Source organism: Xenopus tropicalis, chromosome 2 (genome assembly GCF_000004195.4).
Source record: "Xenopus tropicalis strain Nigerian chromosome 2, UCB_Xtro_10.0, whole genome shotgun sequence".
In the NCBI taxonomy this organism is placed as follows: Eukaryota; Metazoa; Chordata; class Amphibia; order Anura; family Pipidae; genus Xenopus; species Xenopus tropicalis.
Genome location: NC_030678.2, coordinates 133018501 through 133034240, shown reverse-complemented (window position 1 = coordinate 133034240; position 15740 = coordinate 133018501). Strand labels below are relative to the sequence as shown.

Sequence of the window (15740 nt, the reverse complement as noted above, 5' to 3'; positions counted from 1 at the left end):
ACAGTCAAAAACCATACCCCCAGAATGAATACATAACCAACTAATAGTTTATATCATATTAAGTTGCCTATTAAAGAATCTTACCAAACTTGAATATATATTTATCAGTAAATACTGCCCTTTTATAGCCTTTCTCTTGAGCTGCCATTTAGCTGTGTGCCCCCTCAGAGATCACCTGACAGGAAATAATGCAGCTCTAACTGTAACAGGAAGTAGCATGGGAGAAAAAGTGCTTTGTCCATTAACTGGTTCATGTGACCTAACGTATTTGTATGATCCCAGGGGGCAGCCCTTAGTACTTAAAATGGCAATTTTCTATTTAGGAGTACCCAATAGTACATATAGGTACTATGAAAAGTATATTTTTATGAAAATGGTTTATTTATATGAAGCAAGGCTTTAGATATGACCTGTTTTATGTTATATATTTTTATAGAGACCTACATTGTTCAGGGCTATAGTTTTACTTTAACTTTTTAACTTCCGATTTATCTGTGTTACTTAAAAACTCAAAAGGGTACAATATTATTTTGCTAGAGACAGTTTACAGGAGGGTGACACTGAAAGGACAAGGAAAGGCAAAGTCGCTTGGGGGTGCCAAAATGTTAGGCCCAAGTGACTTTAATCGCTTACCTTGTACCCCGGGCTGGTGCCCCTGTTAGGAGAAAACAGCACCAGCCTTGGGTACCTGCGAGCATTTCCTCCTCCTTATTTCTTTTGTCTTCGGGCCGGCACATGCACAGTAGAGTGAAAAAGCAGACTTTTTTGTTTAAGTTCGACTTTTCACTCTACTGCGAATGCGCAAGCGCGCGAAGACAGGAGCAGGAAGAGGAGGCGCTTGCTCGCAGGTACCCCGGGCTGGTGCTGTTTTCTCCTAACAGGGGCACCAGCCCGGGGTAAAAGGTAAGTGATTAAAGTCACTTGGGGGTGCCAAACATTTTGGCACCCCCAAGTGACTTAGCCTTTCCTTCTACTTGAAGTGAACTTGTTTCTCCTTAAATGCATGCCAAGCTCAGAGAGAACAATCAGGTTCTATATATTAGTTCTTTTGAAATATGTGATACTTTTGACACAAATGTAGAATTTTATGATGTTGCATATATGGTATTTAGGGCATAATTAAAATAAAAACAATGAATAATAAATTCTCCTTGCATATCCTGAATTCATTAAATCTGAGCAATGATGTAGTGGGATAATTTTACAAAAGAAAGAGTTGCTATGAGAAGTAAAAGCAAGTGACTGATAATGACACTTAATTCATATTCTGTGCACAAAATAAAGAGGACACAGATGTCAAAAACTCAGTGCTCTGCTTTTCATCAGCTTGCACTTGAAATTAATAAACATAGAGTGCTCATTAACGGCTCATCATGCCTGCAGATTGTACATCTACTGTGACATTCAAGGGCATGCATGTCAGTATTCATGAATTAAAGAAATGCTGTTCCATGGCTACATCCACCCCATCAATGTCATTGTGAAGGTGATAGTTCAAAGAAAAACAAATTCCTGTATTTACAGTAACCAAATCATATTTTAATGCACAGTGCTGCAAATCAGAAGGTTGGCTTCAAACGGATCAACATTTTAATATTCAAGTTTGTTTTGTTCACAAAATGTTTGTTTGCCTGCATTCTAGCAGGGAAGGTTCCAAGCATGGTGGCAAATGTCAAGTATTTTGTGGCTCATTTTGAGCGTTTCATAATCTTATATAACAATAGGCGACAGACTGCATATCAGCTGGGTGGCTGCAGTCAGTTGCATCCCTATCTCTTATGTTTCTCAGCCCTATTTTGTCTTCGAACAACTTGGCTATTTGTTCAGCTTTCATGGAGGACAGGCACATGTAGGAGAATTCTTCTATAGTGCATTACTTCACATTACTGCTGTGATGACAATAATTAAACAATACAAGTTATTACCATATATAACTTTGCAGTCAGCACACATTTTTGTTTAATATCTCAAAACTGCCTACATCTAAACCTTAAATTGCATTTAAAAACCACTGTTACTTCTTATTATAATTATTATTGTGTATTTATAATGCCACAGTGCTGTACAATAGATAAATGTAGAATGAAATATACAAATGACAAACAAAAAGTGATCAATACAGGAGGTAAAGTAGGCCTTGCTAAACAGAGCTTAAAATCTAAAAGGAGAAGGGGGTATGAAATACAAATTGTGTAGCAGTGAAACATTTCTCATGTGAGCATAGGGCAGAGCAGTGGTAAGGTAAGGTAATAAGGTACAAGGTATTCTGAAGGGATGCTAGTCTAGATGATATGCTTCTCTAAAAAAACTGTGTCTTAAGCGGCACAGAGATTGAGAAATTTGCATAGAACATGACTGGGAACTCTAATGAATGATGACTATGTACACGTGAGGAGTTAAGTGAGGAGTGAGGTGTTGAGAAGCAGATAGCTGGAAGTGCATAATCTGACCAGTACTTAGAGATTAGTTTGGAGATGTAGAGTGGAGCAGAGTTGCTAACTGCTTTGAATTTTATTCTGAAAAGGTAGTGGAAGCCATTGTAGACACTGGCAGAGTGGCATAGTAGAGGAAGTAGCTTTAGAGGTGTATGAGCCTGCCAGCAGTATCCATTATGGACTGAAGTTCTGACAGACTCTGGAGAGGAAGGTCAGTTAGCAGAGAGTTACAATAGTCAAGCAGTTGTATGATGAGAGAATCCATTTTGGTGCCATCCATAATTTGGAAATATTCTTTACAAGACAGTTACACAGTTTAGTTAATGGAGAAAAGGAATGAATGACAGGGCAGAATCAAAGATAACCCCAAGTGATAGTTGTGCAGTTAATGATAATAGACACATCTCAATGATGCTGTGGGTAATGTATTTGGGAAAGAGAACCGTTTCTGTCTGAGAGGTTAATTCAAGGTAGTGTTGGCACAGTAAAATGACAAATAAGAAGAGACTTCAGTTAAAACATATTGAATAGATAAAAGATGAGAGATACATTTGAGTAACATCAGCAAAAAGAGGTTGACCAGCAACTCCCAGCAAAGCGGGCGTTACATGCAACATTTTCACTCAGATGGGCTCTTGCTAGGAAGATAGAGGAAGGGTGCTGAAATTGAACTATAACTTTCAATAGAATAAGCGCAATTGGGCACCAGTTAAAAGTGTTAAATCTTCAAGTACAAGGTCCTTCAAGTGGAACTTCTATGTCAGGACTTGTCAGGGATCAAACCCTGATCTGTGTGGTCAAAATTTGCCGCACTATCCTGCAGTCTGCTATTTTCTTTTGTTATTCATCTATCCAGGTTGTTCATTAAATCAGTTATCATGCACAGTTACATTTTCTGGTCCCTTCTTAAGCACCTAATGTTGGAACACCACATAACCAAGCACATAGGCTCCTACCTCCCAGTGTAGCTTACAGAGTACAACATTTCTCCTGCTCAGACCAAACACCACTGCTGATTTCTTTTTAAAATAGGTGTCAACATGGAGATCAGAAAAGAGATACAATAAACATTTTCCACATCATGATAAATTTCAGTCCAACAATAGTTTGTCTTCTGACCCAATGACAGATGTGTACGCAAGTGTGGGACATATATCTCCCTAGTCAAAGAACACAGAATCAACAACAAAAGCAGAATGTGAGTACTAAACACATAGATCTTTTGCATTTTAGCAATAATATCAATCTAAGCAGTTCTACTTCAGTAGCAAAGGGAGCTTTAGTTATTATTTATGGGTTCCACCAACAGGTAGCTTGCTAGCTAGCCCACATAATATATGAGTATGAAGATAAAAATTCCAAATATTTATAGAACGTTCTATCCAAATAAAGGCTTTGGGAAAATATATACCCCTAAACCACTTGTAATTTAAAAAGTCATCAATTTGATTAATTTTCAGTTACTTACCTTAGCCAGAAAAAAATAAAAAAGAAAGTTAGCATATTATCTAAATAATATAACTCACAGATTATCTTCACTTATAGACAGGGTTAGGGCCAGCTTTTTTAGACAGAACCCCCCCACCACCATATTTTGGCAATAATCTAAGATGTATAAATTCACCAATCATGCTCTGCGCCTGGCTTTCAGCCAGACATTTATATTGTTAATACTTAAGCCAGGAGGATTCCATGCAAACTAACAAAGCTAAAAGCCCAATCAACATTTTAGCCAATTATCTTAATCCAGTATTAACATCTTTTCATTCTAACCAAAGTGCATTCTTTTACTTATATAAATGTTGGAATCTTTTTTTATATTTTTGTATTACCTCACAATTAGAAATTAAGGGTTTTTACATTATTAGACATAGGAGAGGCCATTGACATTGGTAAGTTGTCATACCTATTTAAGTCACTGAATAAACCTGGCTTTGGCAACAGGTAACCCAGTATCTATACCAACAGTGGCACCATGACCAGGATGATAGGGTTGTATCTTACAGAGGTATAGATCCTGGGTTCACCAAAATTCCACCTATAAAAGGTAGGTGGATAATTGCCAAAACACTTCAAAATAGTGGTCTCCAATTATTTGTATAAATTTGGTTGTTATATGCCCTCTTCAGAATAAACAATGTCAATTTGGGTTTTTACGGAGACCTTCCGCACCATGGGGCCGATTCACTAAAGGTCGATAACGTTTATTGCATGCTTTTTTGCGTTAAAAAGCATGTGATAAATAAGTACCGATTCATCAAAGTCATTTTGCATGCGTTAATCCGCATATGGCATGTGCAAAAAAAAATGCATCATCGCAAAGCGTTATTAGTAACGCATTGTGTTAATTAGCGAATAGAAATAGCACTAACGAATGATTCACAAACACATATGAAGCGTTAAATGCGCAAAATATCACATTAATCTGTGCAAATATTAACAGCTACTTGGGGCAGGCGGTACTTAAAGAAAATTGTGGTTCATGAGTTTTTGGCAACATACAGTAACATGGCGTTTGCAGTCATATTATGTCATAGTATGACATGGCAATTTACATTCATAGATGTCATATCGGGGAGATTAGTCACCCGCGACAAGAGAGATTTGTTGCGGGTGTCTAATCTTAGCGTGTGCCACAACCCTTACCAGTGCTTTGTAAAGGGGAATTCCCTTCTCCTTCAGTGCATCTATAACCTTTTAATACGGGTCAATACTTTGTTAATTTGCTGACTGCCATCCAGGACTCCAGGCCCCTCTCAAGCATTAGCTCAAGCCTAAATTAGTCCCATTAAGGGTATAAGCGACTTGCATATTTTTAAAATTCCAAATGTTTAACCTAAGCAACCCAGCCCTAGGCAACCCAGCCAGCAGCCAACTCATACCCCCTGCCCCACGTGAGCACCCACACTGAGCATACACTCCAATTCTTCCAATTGCAGGCCCATGCTTGAGTGTAACTTATATACAGTAAAATAGTACAGTCATTTTGGATGATTCTGTATATGAACTGGACCCATCAGTCTGCAAAGTGGCATACATAATCCTGCCTAATCACAGGTAGTTAGTTTCAAGCAGAGAATGCAACCTGATAATGGCAAAAGCTTTGCAGGATCATTTGTTAATTAAGACTCTCAAACATTTTTTAAAATTCTCCCCCTGCACTGCCGTGGGTTTCATTCTGACTGCAAATCAGCGGCAATGTGGGCTATCTTTTCATTATAGGTCACTTATACCATCATTGGTCTCATGATTAACAAGTTATATCATGCTGTTTAAATCTTATCTACTTGGAGGGATAGCTTGTAATAGTGTGTCATATAAGCCTTTCTCCGAAGTTTTCAATTAAAAGCCAATGTTATTGGGAGTAATGAGGTGAGTCCAATTAAAAAAGGAGATTAGAAGCTTTCTGGTGTTATAACAGCAAACATTACGCTGCTTCAGTAAAATGACATTATTAGACAGCTTACACAGCTACCAATATCATCAGAAAATAAATGGCATATGTTGGTTCATGACATTAGTACCTCATTTCCTAGTGCTTTCCTATTGTAGCAAGCATAACTTGGGCAGAATACAGAAAGGGAGATCTGATTCACTTATCTTTGGGGTGGGAATGGTGTAATGTGTCAAACAAAATAGTAAGAATGCTTAAGCATCAATTTTAAACTAGTAGGTAAAAAAAGAACTAACATAGCCTAAGCAAGTTATTGTTAGGGAGGAGTGAGCTTTTTCACCCAGTACAGTTTCATGGCAAAAATGTTCACAGCAGATATGACTATTATGCCCTTCTTGCCTTCCCCATCAACCAGTGGGATCATAGCTGTCTTTCTAAGGAGCTGTCTAGGCTCTGTGTTAGACAAAAAAAGACTCAAATGTTGCCAGTTTCTTCCTATGAAGGACAGTGGTAGTATAGTTGGAAGGAGCTTATCTAACAAGGTAGGGCAATGTATAGGCTATTGTATAACTTAAAATGTTATCATTGCTCAAAAGCCCAGACCTCTATGCCTAGTATAAATCATTGGCTATACTTTTTATTTGGATATTTTTCTAACTGTTCTGTGTATTGCAGGATAGAAGTACTACCCATAGTTTATCTATACAGTGGTAACTGCCATTGAAACTTTGACTTTCTATATGATTGGGTTGGCCAAATATTCAAGTACAGACTCTGTAGCATTCATTAATTTAAAAAAAAACAAAAAAAAACAGAAGCTCGGACCTAGAGACGATTATTAAGTACTGGGTAAAATTATATTTATTATTGTATGTATGTATCTTTATTTATAAAGCGCTATTTATGTACACAGTGCTGTACAGTAGAATACATTAATACAAACAGGGGGTTATTAATATAATAGATAAATACAAAGTACAACAATAAACACAGATAGATACAAGATAAATACAGTTGCAATAAGTAAAGAGTCAAAGACACAAGAGGATGGAAGTCCCTGCCCCGAAGAGCTTACAATCTATATGGGAGGGTAAATAAATTTATTATTGCACATTGGTCTTTTAATGACTTTATTAGACAAATGTATTAAGCTAAAATGTAAAAATATTAGGTACATGTTTCCCTTTAAATCTCCCTGGGACATGAAAATCAATGTCACAAGATTTTTGGCCGCCCTGGTTGCAAAAAGACTGCATCATAGAAGCTTAATTGAAATTCCATGATGAGATTATTTGCCTGGGGACCCTTGTCCTGACCAAGTATCTATGCCTATCATCACAGATATAAATTGCATATTTTCTCATTCCTTTTAATGCTGTCTCTTTACTGTGCTTCTTAGAAGGAAAAAAAAAATGACCTTTAAGTAAAAATAAACAACAAGGTATTTTCATTATAAGTAAGTGAGCTGAGTGACAGGTGTGATTTACAATGGAAAATGTTTTGTGCCATAACCTTTAACAGCTGCCCTAAAGCTTGACATGCTCCCTATGAATCCCTACAGGAAAAGCTTTCCAATTTGTGATAATAGCAAACTGGCTATTTAGCTAAATATTTTTGCTTCCTCCAGCACCAGCTCCACCGGCTTCAAGGTGTTATCCATATCCATTGTGTCGATGTAACAAATCAGCAAAGCCATCTCAATACAAAACCAAATATGGTACAGTGGTATGATCTGGTTATATTTAATGAGGATTCAGAATTAAAAATAGAGGTTTGACGAGTTTAATTCCTTTTAGAAATTAAGATTCAAATTGCTAAAACTGGTCCTCTGGGCAATTACTGTTAAAGGACATGTAAAGCCTACATTTGCCTACAATGTATATCAGTTGGGCACGTCTCCTCCACCCTAATGGCATCATTTGTACTGCATATATCCCCTCCGCTTGCCAGCACCATCGCATTTTCCTAAAGCAAATAGCAGCTTTCACCTGGTGGCCATTTTTCCTTTGATACATAATCAGATACATTTAAATCTGCGAACAGCATACACACACACACACAGACCCTTATTCAACATACATTTAATCAAGAATACAGGCTCACACAGGCACAACTGTCACTGATTAAAGTTCTGCTTTGTTTGAGCATTGTAATGGTAAAGCTGAGCTCAGGAAAAAAACTGAAGCAGACAGCTAGAGCTGAGTTTCTATGGGAACCAGCAATGCCATCTCTTTACTGGCTGCTAGACTGGGGGTGTGTTTAGTAATCTCAGTTTAGAACAACTGAGCATGTCTGGCAAGCCAGGAATCAAAGCAAATTCCTGAGGGAGGGGGCCGAGTGGGTTACATGAGGAGAAGGAAATCTAAGTGATTAAGGAGATGTTGCAACCTTACTATTAACCACTGGACAACCAGTGTGACAGGTATTGAAAGATTTCAAAGAGGCTGTTCACTGATTAAATTTTAGTGTGTGGGGTTTACATGTCCTTTAAGACAATTCAACCCATGAATACCCCTCAGTGCCAACTGAAACTATAAGCAGAGGGCAGAACTAGATTCTCTAATCGGATGGCTGAAATGTACAGGTATAGAAGTGATATTTATAACAATCCTGTATACAGGGTGCGAGGAACACAGAGGGAGCTCTACCCATCGCTGTTCAGAACAGGCCTTGCTCCCTCGCGCTAGTAGCCTATGGTGGAGTTGTATAAGGTAATGGAAAGTTATGACCACATACTCATGTAACCCCATTTTGGCCACTGTTGTACTTTTAACACGCAACTCCCTGCGTGTGGCGCTACAGGAGCCCTGAGCCCCTGCTTACTTATGGGGGACAGGTATGATATAAATGAATGGCGTGCCTCCACCCAGGGTAGGTATAGGTAGAACTATATGTCTCCTCCCTGGGAAAACTCTATGAGGTCCTCCTTGGACCTGGACTCCCAGCAACTCCCAGTACCTTACCCCTCCCTTGGGGTAGCTGCTTACCAGGCAGTTGAGGATCCTCAGTATATGAACCACCAAGATACCGGCTAAAATGGTGAACCAGATGAACTTGTTTATTGATGCAGGCAGAACACTTCAGAGGATGTCACACAGACGGCTCAAGTCACACACTCTCTCTTTGGGCTACCCCCAGTACTCCCGCCAGATGATCCCACCTAGGAACTCACCCCGGTCCACGCGTAGGGCCCCTTCACTGGGAACACTCCCAGGTGCTGACTTGGCTCCTCTTACTAAACACTACAGGACCTGAACTCCAGCCATAAATGCTGGGGGGTCTTAACCCCTCTCTCTCCTGTTGGGGCTATCGCTGCCCGTTCTCTCTAGCCTGCCCGTCACTGTTAGAGTGACCTATTACAGTACCTCCTGTACTAGAACGCTAGCCTGTTGTACACCTACTTACAGAGGGGGTCCCAAGCAGAAAGACTTTCACAAAATGGGTGTCATCCCTTTTTATATAGCAGCACACTGCCACCTAGTGGTTGCTGCTGCATAACAGGGGAACTCCCTTTTCACACATAAACAGCTAGGACCACCTTTAGGTGTCCATATCTTATAAGGCCACCCTCATGGTGCCTATCTAAAAGGGAAATTTATCCTGAAGGGGCCCAATTCTTTGGGGTCCCTACACTCAGTATTCTTACATTTCCTTATCTCCAGAGGCAGCATTAACTAGAGAGTAAAGTAGCCATAAGATTAGGGTGGGTTATATGAAGCCACTTCCCCAGGTGCTCCAACATCCAAATTATAGTGAGTAGCAATTAGCAAAGGTTTTACAGAGTTTTAACAGAGTTACCCACAAGGCTGTCTGGCAGAATTTGTCAGCTGAAACAAATCTTTCTGCCCACTAACAGAAGCTATTCTGGTTGAGTGGATTCTTAGGTCATTTGGAATTGTCACCATTGAGAAAACAATGAGACATGAAAATAAAATTACTCTTTAAAGTTGAATCTGTTCATAGTATATTATATTTATATTATTGCTGGGTTCTTTAAGGATTCAAACGTTTACACCGTAACTTTCATGTAGAAATCACATTTCTCTATCCCAGTAAAAGGACCCCAACTTTTTAGATTTATTCATTTATTTATTTATTTTATTATTTATTTATTTTAAAATCAAACTGAACCTTTCCATTTCTATTAGGGTATATTGCAAGACTAGAACATTATAGGAGGAGAAAATATAAAGAGGAGACAGCCTACCCTCCCTGCCTGAGAAAATGGCATCTTAGACAAGGCTACAATTGAAAATACAACATTGAAAAATTAAGTCTGCAAAAAAGTTAGTAATTAAAAAATTGCAAATCTTTATTATAAATCATTTAAAATATAAACGTACCCCATGTACGCAGCCTAACACGTTTCATGCTAATCTAGCACTTAATCATAAACCTATGATTAAGTGCTAGATTAGCATGAAAAAAGCACAATACAAAAAAATCATATTTAATGGTACAAAAATTGTACTTTGATAAATCTGCCCCCTTGAGTATCAAGTTGGGTCCCAATATGGATCCTATTTGGTAACAATTATTTCCCTAATTGTCCCGTTTTGACTACCACACAGTAGCACATGGATTATCTCAGACCCCTTGTATTCAGGCTAATCTCTCGTAATTCAGGTGGCAGGGCCATATACAGTAACAACAGAGATGTCAAATCCATAATTCTTTTCAAACACTGAAACCCCTCCAAAATATTTGATCATATACCAAAAACAACCTCAATAAATATAATAAAAATGTCAAAATAACCCGTGAACAATTTAAAAACTGCATATTCTGTTAACAAAAGAGTTTTAAAGACACATTATTATAAGGATTTGAAGATGAACACATTGGATATGGCCTATTCTTGAACCAAGTCCTGGATTAATTGTGTCCCACACTATGATTGGAATCAGCAGTTCACAAAAAAAAATTTGCTTCCATAATTAGGCAAATCAATATCTCACAGCATAACAACACTTACTACTCACTCTCTGAAGCAGTGTTGTATTACTTGACATGAATCACATCTACCCAGTGGTGAATTACTATAAGAGCAACCAAGCCAGGGACCCAGGGGCCATAGTTCCAAGGGGACCCAGTGCCATGAAAAGAGGAGGAGTGGGGGAGGTGTAGGGGAGAAGGCAGGGTGCCACACAGAGCCTGGCATTAATCCATCCATTTATCTGCCACTAACTCCCACTAACCATAAACCCATCCTACCAGGTAATTACTTGCTTGTGCCATGACATACTGAGGGCTTTGTGTGGATAGCCATTTTACTATATGCTTTTTAAAATATATTTAAAAAGATCATTCTAATAAAAAAAACGAATGTAATAAAACATAGGTATAATGTCAACAACTCTCTGCTACATTTCTTAAACTGTTTATGATTTTGTAATCACATCTTGTTGGATCAAATGAAAATATTTGCCATTTGTTCCACTGTTGCACACAATAAAAACATTGGTGCTTGAATAAACATGACTGAGTTGCTAAATTAAAATCACCGTGTTCTTTGCTGCACCAGTGAAACTGTAAAACCAAACAAATTTTAAGCCAAGCACATTCCACAGAAAAACTGCAATTTATTACTTAGATTAGCATACAAACCATAATATGAAGGAGTAATTCCTGGTGTGTATAACTGCTACAGGTAGCTCTTCCTTGTCACCCACAAACACCGTAATATGCAGGATGCTGCCACTTTACAGAGCGATTTTGACAAACTTGTAAAAATGGGCAGCAAACTGGAAAATGAGGTTCAATGTGGACAAGTGCAAAGTTATGCACTTTGGTAGAAATAATATAAATGCAAGCTATCTGAATAGCTATACTGAATGGTAATTTGTTGGGGGTATCCTTAATGGAGAAGGATCTGGGTTTTTTTGTAGATAATTCCAGGCAGTGTCATTCTGTGGCTACTAAAGCAAATAAAGTGCTGTCTTGTATAAAAAAGGGCATTGACTCAAGATTTGAAAACATAATTTTGCCCCTTTATAGGTCCCTGGTAAGGCCTCACCTTGAGTATGCAGTGCAGTTTTGGGCTCCAGTCCTTAAGAAGGATATTAATGAGCTGGAGAGAGTGCAGAGACTGCAACTAAACTGGTAAAGGGGATGGAAGATTTATGGTTGTTTTCTCTGGAAAAGAGGCGCTTGCGAGGGGACATGATTACTCTGTACAAGTACATTAGAGGGGATTATAGGCAGTTGGGGGATGTTCCCATAAAAACAAAAAAGGATTTTCCCATAAAAACAATCAACGCACCAGAGGCCACCCCTTTATATTAGAGGAACGGAGCTTCCATTTGAAGCAGCGTAGGTGGTTTTTCACGGTGAGGGCAGTGAGGTTGGGGAATGCCCTTCCTAGTGATGTGGTAATGGCAGATTCTGTTAATGCCTTTAAGAGGGGCCTAGATGAGTTCTTGAACAAGCAGAATATCCAAGGCTATTGTGATACTAATATCTACAGTTAGGGGCTGATTTACTAAGACACGATTTCGAATTGGAAAAATTCTGATTGGAAACGAACATTTTGCGACTTTTTCGTATTTTTTGCTATTTTTTTGGCGTCTTTACGATTTTTGCGTAAAAACGCGAGTTTTTCATAGCCATTACGAAAGTTGCGCAAAGTCGCGATTTTTTCGTAGCGTTAACACTTGCGCACAAAGTCGCGCCTTTTTCGTAGCGTTAAAACTTAAAATGCGCGACGTTTCGCGCAAGTTTTAACGCTACGAAAAAATCGAGACTTTGCGCAACTTTCGTAATGGCTAAGAAAAACTTGCGTTTTTACGCAAAAATCGTAAAGACGCAGAAAAAAATCGCAAAAAATACGAAAAAGTCGCAAAATGTTCTTTTCCAATCTGAATTTTTCCAATTCGGATTCGAAATCGTGTCTTAGTAAATCAGCCCCTAACTGTAGATATTAGTATCACAATAGCCTTGGATATTCTGCTTGTTCAAGAACTTATCCAGGCCTCTCTTAAAGGCATTAACAGAATCTGCCATTACCACATCTCTAGGAAGGGCATTCCACAACCTCACTGCCCTCACCGTGAAAAACCACCTTCCTCTAATCTAAAGGGGGGGGGCCTCTGGTGTGCTGATCATTTTTATGGCAAAACAGAACCCCCATATCTGCCTATAATCATAGTGTGGTCATTTAAGATACAAATCTGAGAGAAATTTGAGATCATTCAAAAAGCACTTCCATCTGAATTCTTGCTGAACTTTGCACTTAGTACCATAGGGCAGGTGGTAAGTACAGGGCTCTATTGCACCTTGCACCCCCCACTCTCCCTAAGATTTCTACAGCCACTACCTATTTCTCTGCAGGAGCAAGGATCTGTGATTTGATGTGAGATGCATGTGCAGTTTTGTTTTTTCACATGGGATGCATCAAGCACAGCGCTCCTAGCAACAATGATGCTGGGAAAAAAGCTGCATTGAGGGGAAAAACATGGTAATTGTGCTTGACATTGCTCACTGTACAAAGTTGTATTTTTGTTCATATAATTATGGTTCCTTATACTTTTATTATACATTTAATAATACTAAATGCGTAAATGCGTAAGTATGCTGCATCGCGTATGTACGCATTCACACCGCACTTCTGCATTCTGCATCGGTCCGGTCAATCGCGCCCGAAAAAAGTCTGACCACCCCTGGCTTAGGCTGTCTATTATGAAATCATACTGCATCATCTAACAAGTTTTGACTACCACAACTAAGATGTGTTTCGAAATATCACAACAAAACTATAAAACTCCTAACCAAAGATTAAACAAAGATTCTATAAAGCATTGCTATAAAGCTAAACTACTAATGTCTACCACAGTTTCCTATTAAATTATTAAATTGTATGTGTTTGTAGTATTGAACTGCAAGAAGTAGTTTGTGGTCATGGAACTCCTTGATGACTTATAATATCCTTATATTTTACAAAAGGGTGTACATTATTCACTATATAATATACAATGCATGCATAAACACAAACAAAAAAAACTATGGCTCCCAATTTTGTGGAAAATGTATAGTGTCTAATATGGGTTCACAGTATTTAAGAGCAGTTATTAAAACTGCTTCAATGTGTGCATTTGCAGGGCAAATATCATCCCATAACACAGGTTGATGTCATAATTCAAACCCTAGCCAGTCTTTGTAAAAGCATTTTGCTTCACCTAGCCAAGCGTAGGAATGCAACAACTAATGGCTTCCCCTTACATTGGCACAATATTTCCTCTAGATGTGGATTACAATACAGTGCAAAGTACATGCTCTGCCTATAATGATGCTATCATTTTTCTGAAAAAGTAGATAAAAAACATGAATCAATATACTTATCAGCAGAGTACAATATATATGTATTATAAACCGGAAATTATGTTCCAGTACAAATAAAAAAAGGAAATTTCCCCCATTCAGACTGGGAAATTGCTTTGTTGTTTTGCTTAGTAAAAAACATTTCTCAATGTACCCAAGCTCCAATATCTAGAATCTATGGTCCCAGAGCTAACACATCCATTGTTAATCTATTTACTACCACATCTTACTCTATAATGAAAAGCCAAGCAAGGCGGTGCATACTGTATGTCTGCTGTCTTTGTGTTGATGCCTGAGCTGACAAGCTATTTATTGGTCGCAGTAGCCATTCTAATTATCCCAGGCTTTCTAGGTCTGCCACTTTATCTTTCCTGTTGTTAGTCAGGGAATAATAACATGAAATAGTAACCTACCTGTGTGGAGTTAAATCAATATCAGAATAAGCGAGCATTCAAGTATCTTGTAAACCTAAACACACACAAAAAAATATAATGTTATATAGTGTATGAGCAAAGAATCACATAGTTAAAATAACCAAAATACAGAATTTACACAGTTTACACAAATTGTGAAATCTATGTTCTAATAATCTGAATGAAGGTTAAAATGTAATGCAATAGTAATGGGATGAACATTCGTTTTTGGGATAGTGCTCTTGTACCTTCATGCTCCCAGCTAATTATGGTTTCCCCATCCACTACTTAAAGGAAAACTATACCTTCAGAATTAATTCTTTATATGGTATCAGGTGGCCTATTAGAACCTTACCAAACTGGCACCATGAATCATATGATCCCAGGGGGCGGCCATTAGTACTTAGAATGGTAATTTTCTATTTGGGATTATGCAATGGCACAAACTATTACAAAATGATATGTTTATGAAAATGGTTTATTTAAATGAAGCAGAGTTTTACATACAGTTTTCATTTAAGATGTGTATACAAGATTAACAAAATCTTTATTAGAAAAATACAAGGCCAACTAAGCTCGTTCAATTGTATTCAGCTATCTATAAACACGTTATTAAACTAAAAGATTTATTTTCTTAGCTCCTGTGATCTCTATTCTGAGTTCAGCTGCTCAGAAAGAAAATAGAGAGGTAGAGATCCAATTCTTTAAGGAAGACAATCACATGACTGTGTGGCTGTGCAGTGTTTTAGGAGAAGGAAAAGCCTGCCATAGGAATAATGAAGAGGATAATAGTGATGTGAGGTCACAGAAATGACTTCACTTCTCGATGAGGCTATCACCCCAGTGGGGGCAGGGCTAGATCCAATAATTCCTGTGCATGCATTGGCTCATGTGGCATGAGTCCCATCACTATCATATTCCTATGGTTGCTGCAGTAATTTAATAGATTAATATATCTTTTAACAAATTGCATTTTATTAGCCGTTAATTAGGGATAAGTTAAAACTGTGTATTCTCTGTAAAACAGTGAGTATGCTTAATATCGGTGCTGTGGTACATAATGAAGCTAGCCGCAAGGAGCCAGACTAACAAGCTGGTTCTTTCATGAATTAATTTGCCATTTTGAATGTAGAAAAGTCCATATAGGAAGGACAAGCTTTTTTAATGGACTCAACTGAGTGT

The 15740-nt window shown here is 38.2% G+C and overlaps 1 long non-coding RNA gene across 2 annotated transcripts in view; it reads right to left on the bottom strand.

The window, feature by feature from the left end:
- LOC116408704 overlaps positions 1 to 15740 on the bottom strand; it is a 34425-nt gene that overhangs the window by 10717 nt on the left and 7968 nt on the right. For both annotated transcript variants that reach the window (XR_004221168.1, XR_004221167.1), the window contains exon 2: positions 14559 to 14613. This is a non-coding gene — a long non-coding RNA (uncharacterized LOC116408704). The remainder of the gene's footprint in view (positions 1 to 14558; positions 14614 to 15740) is intronic.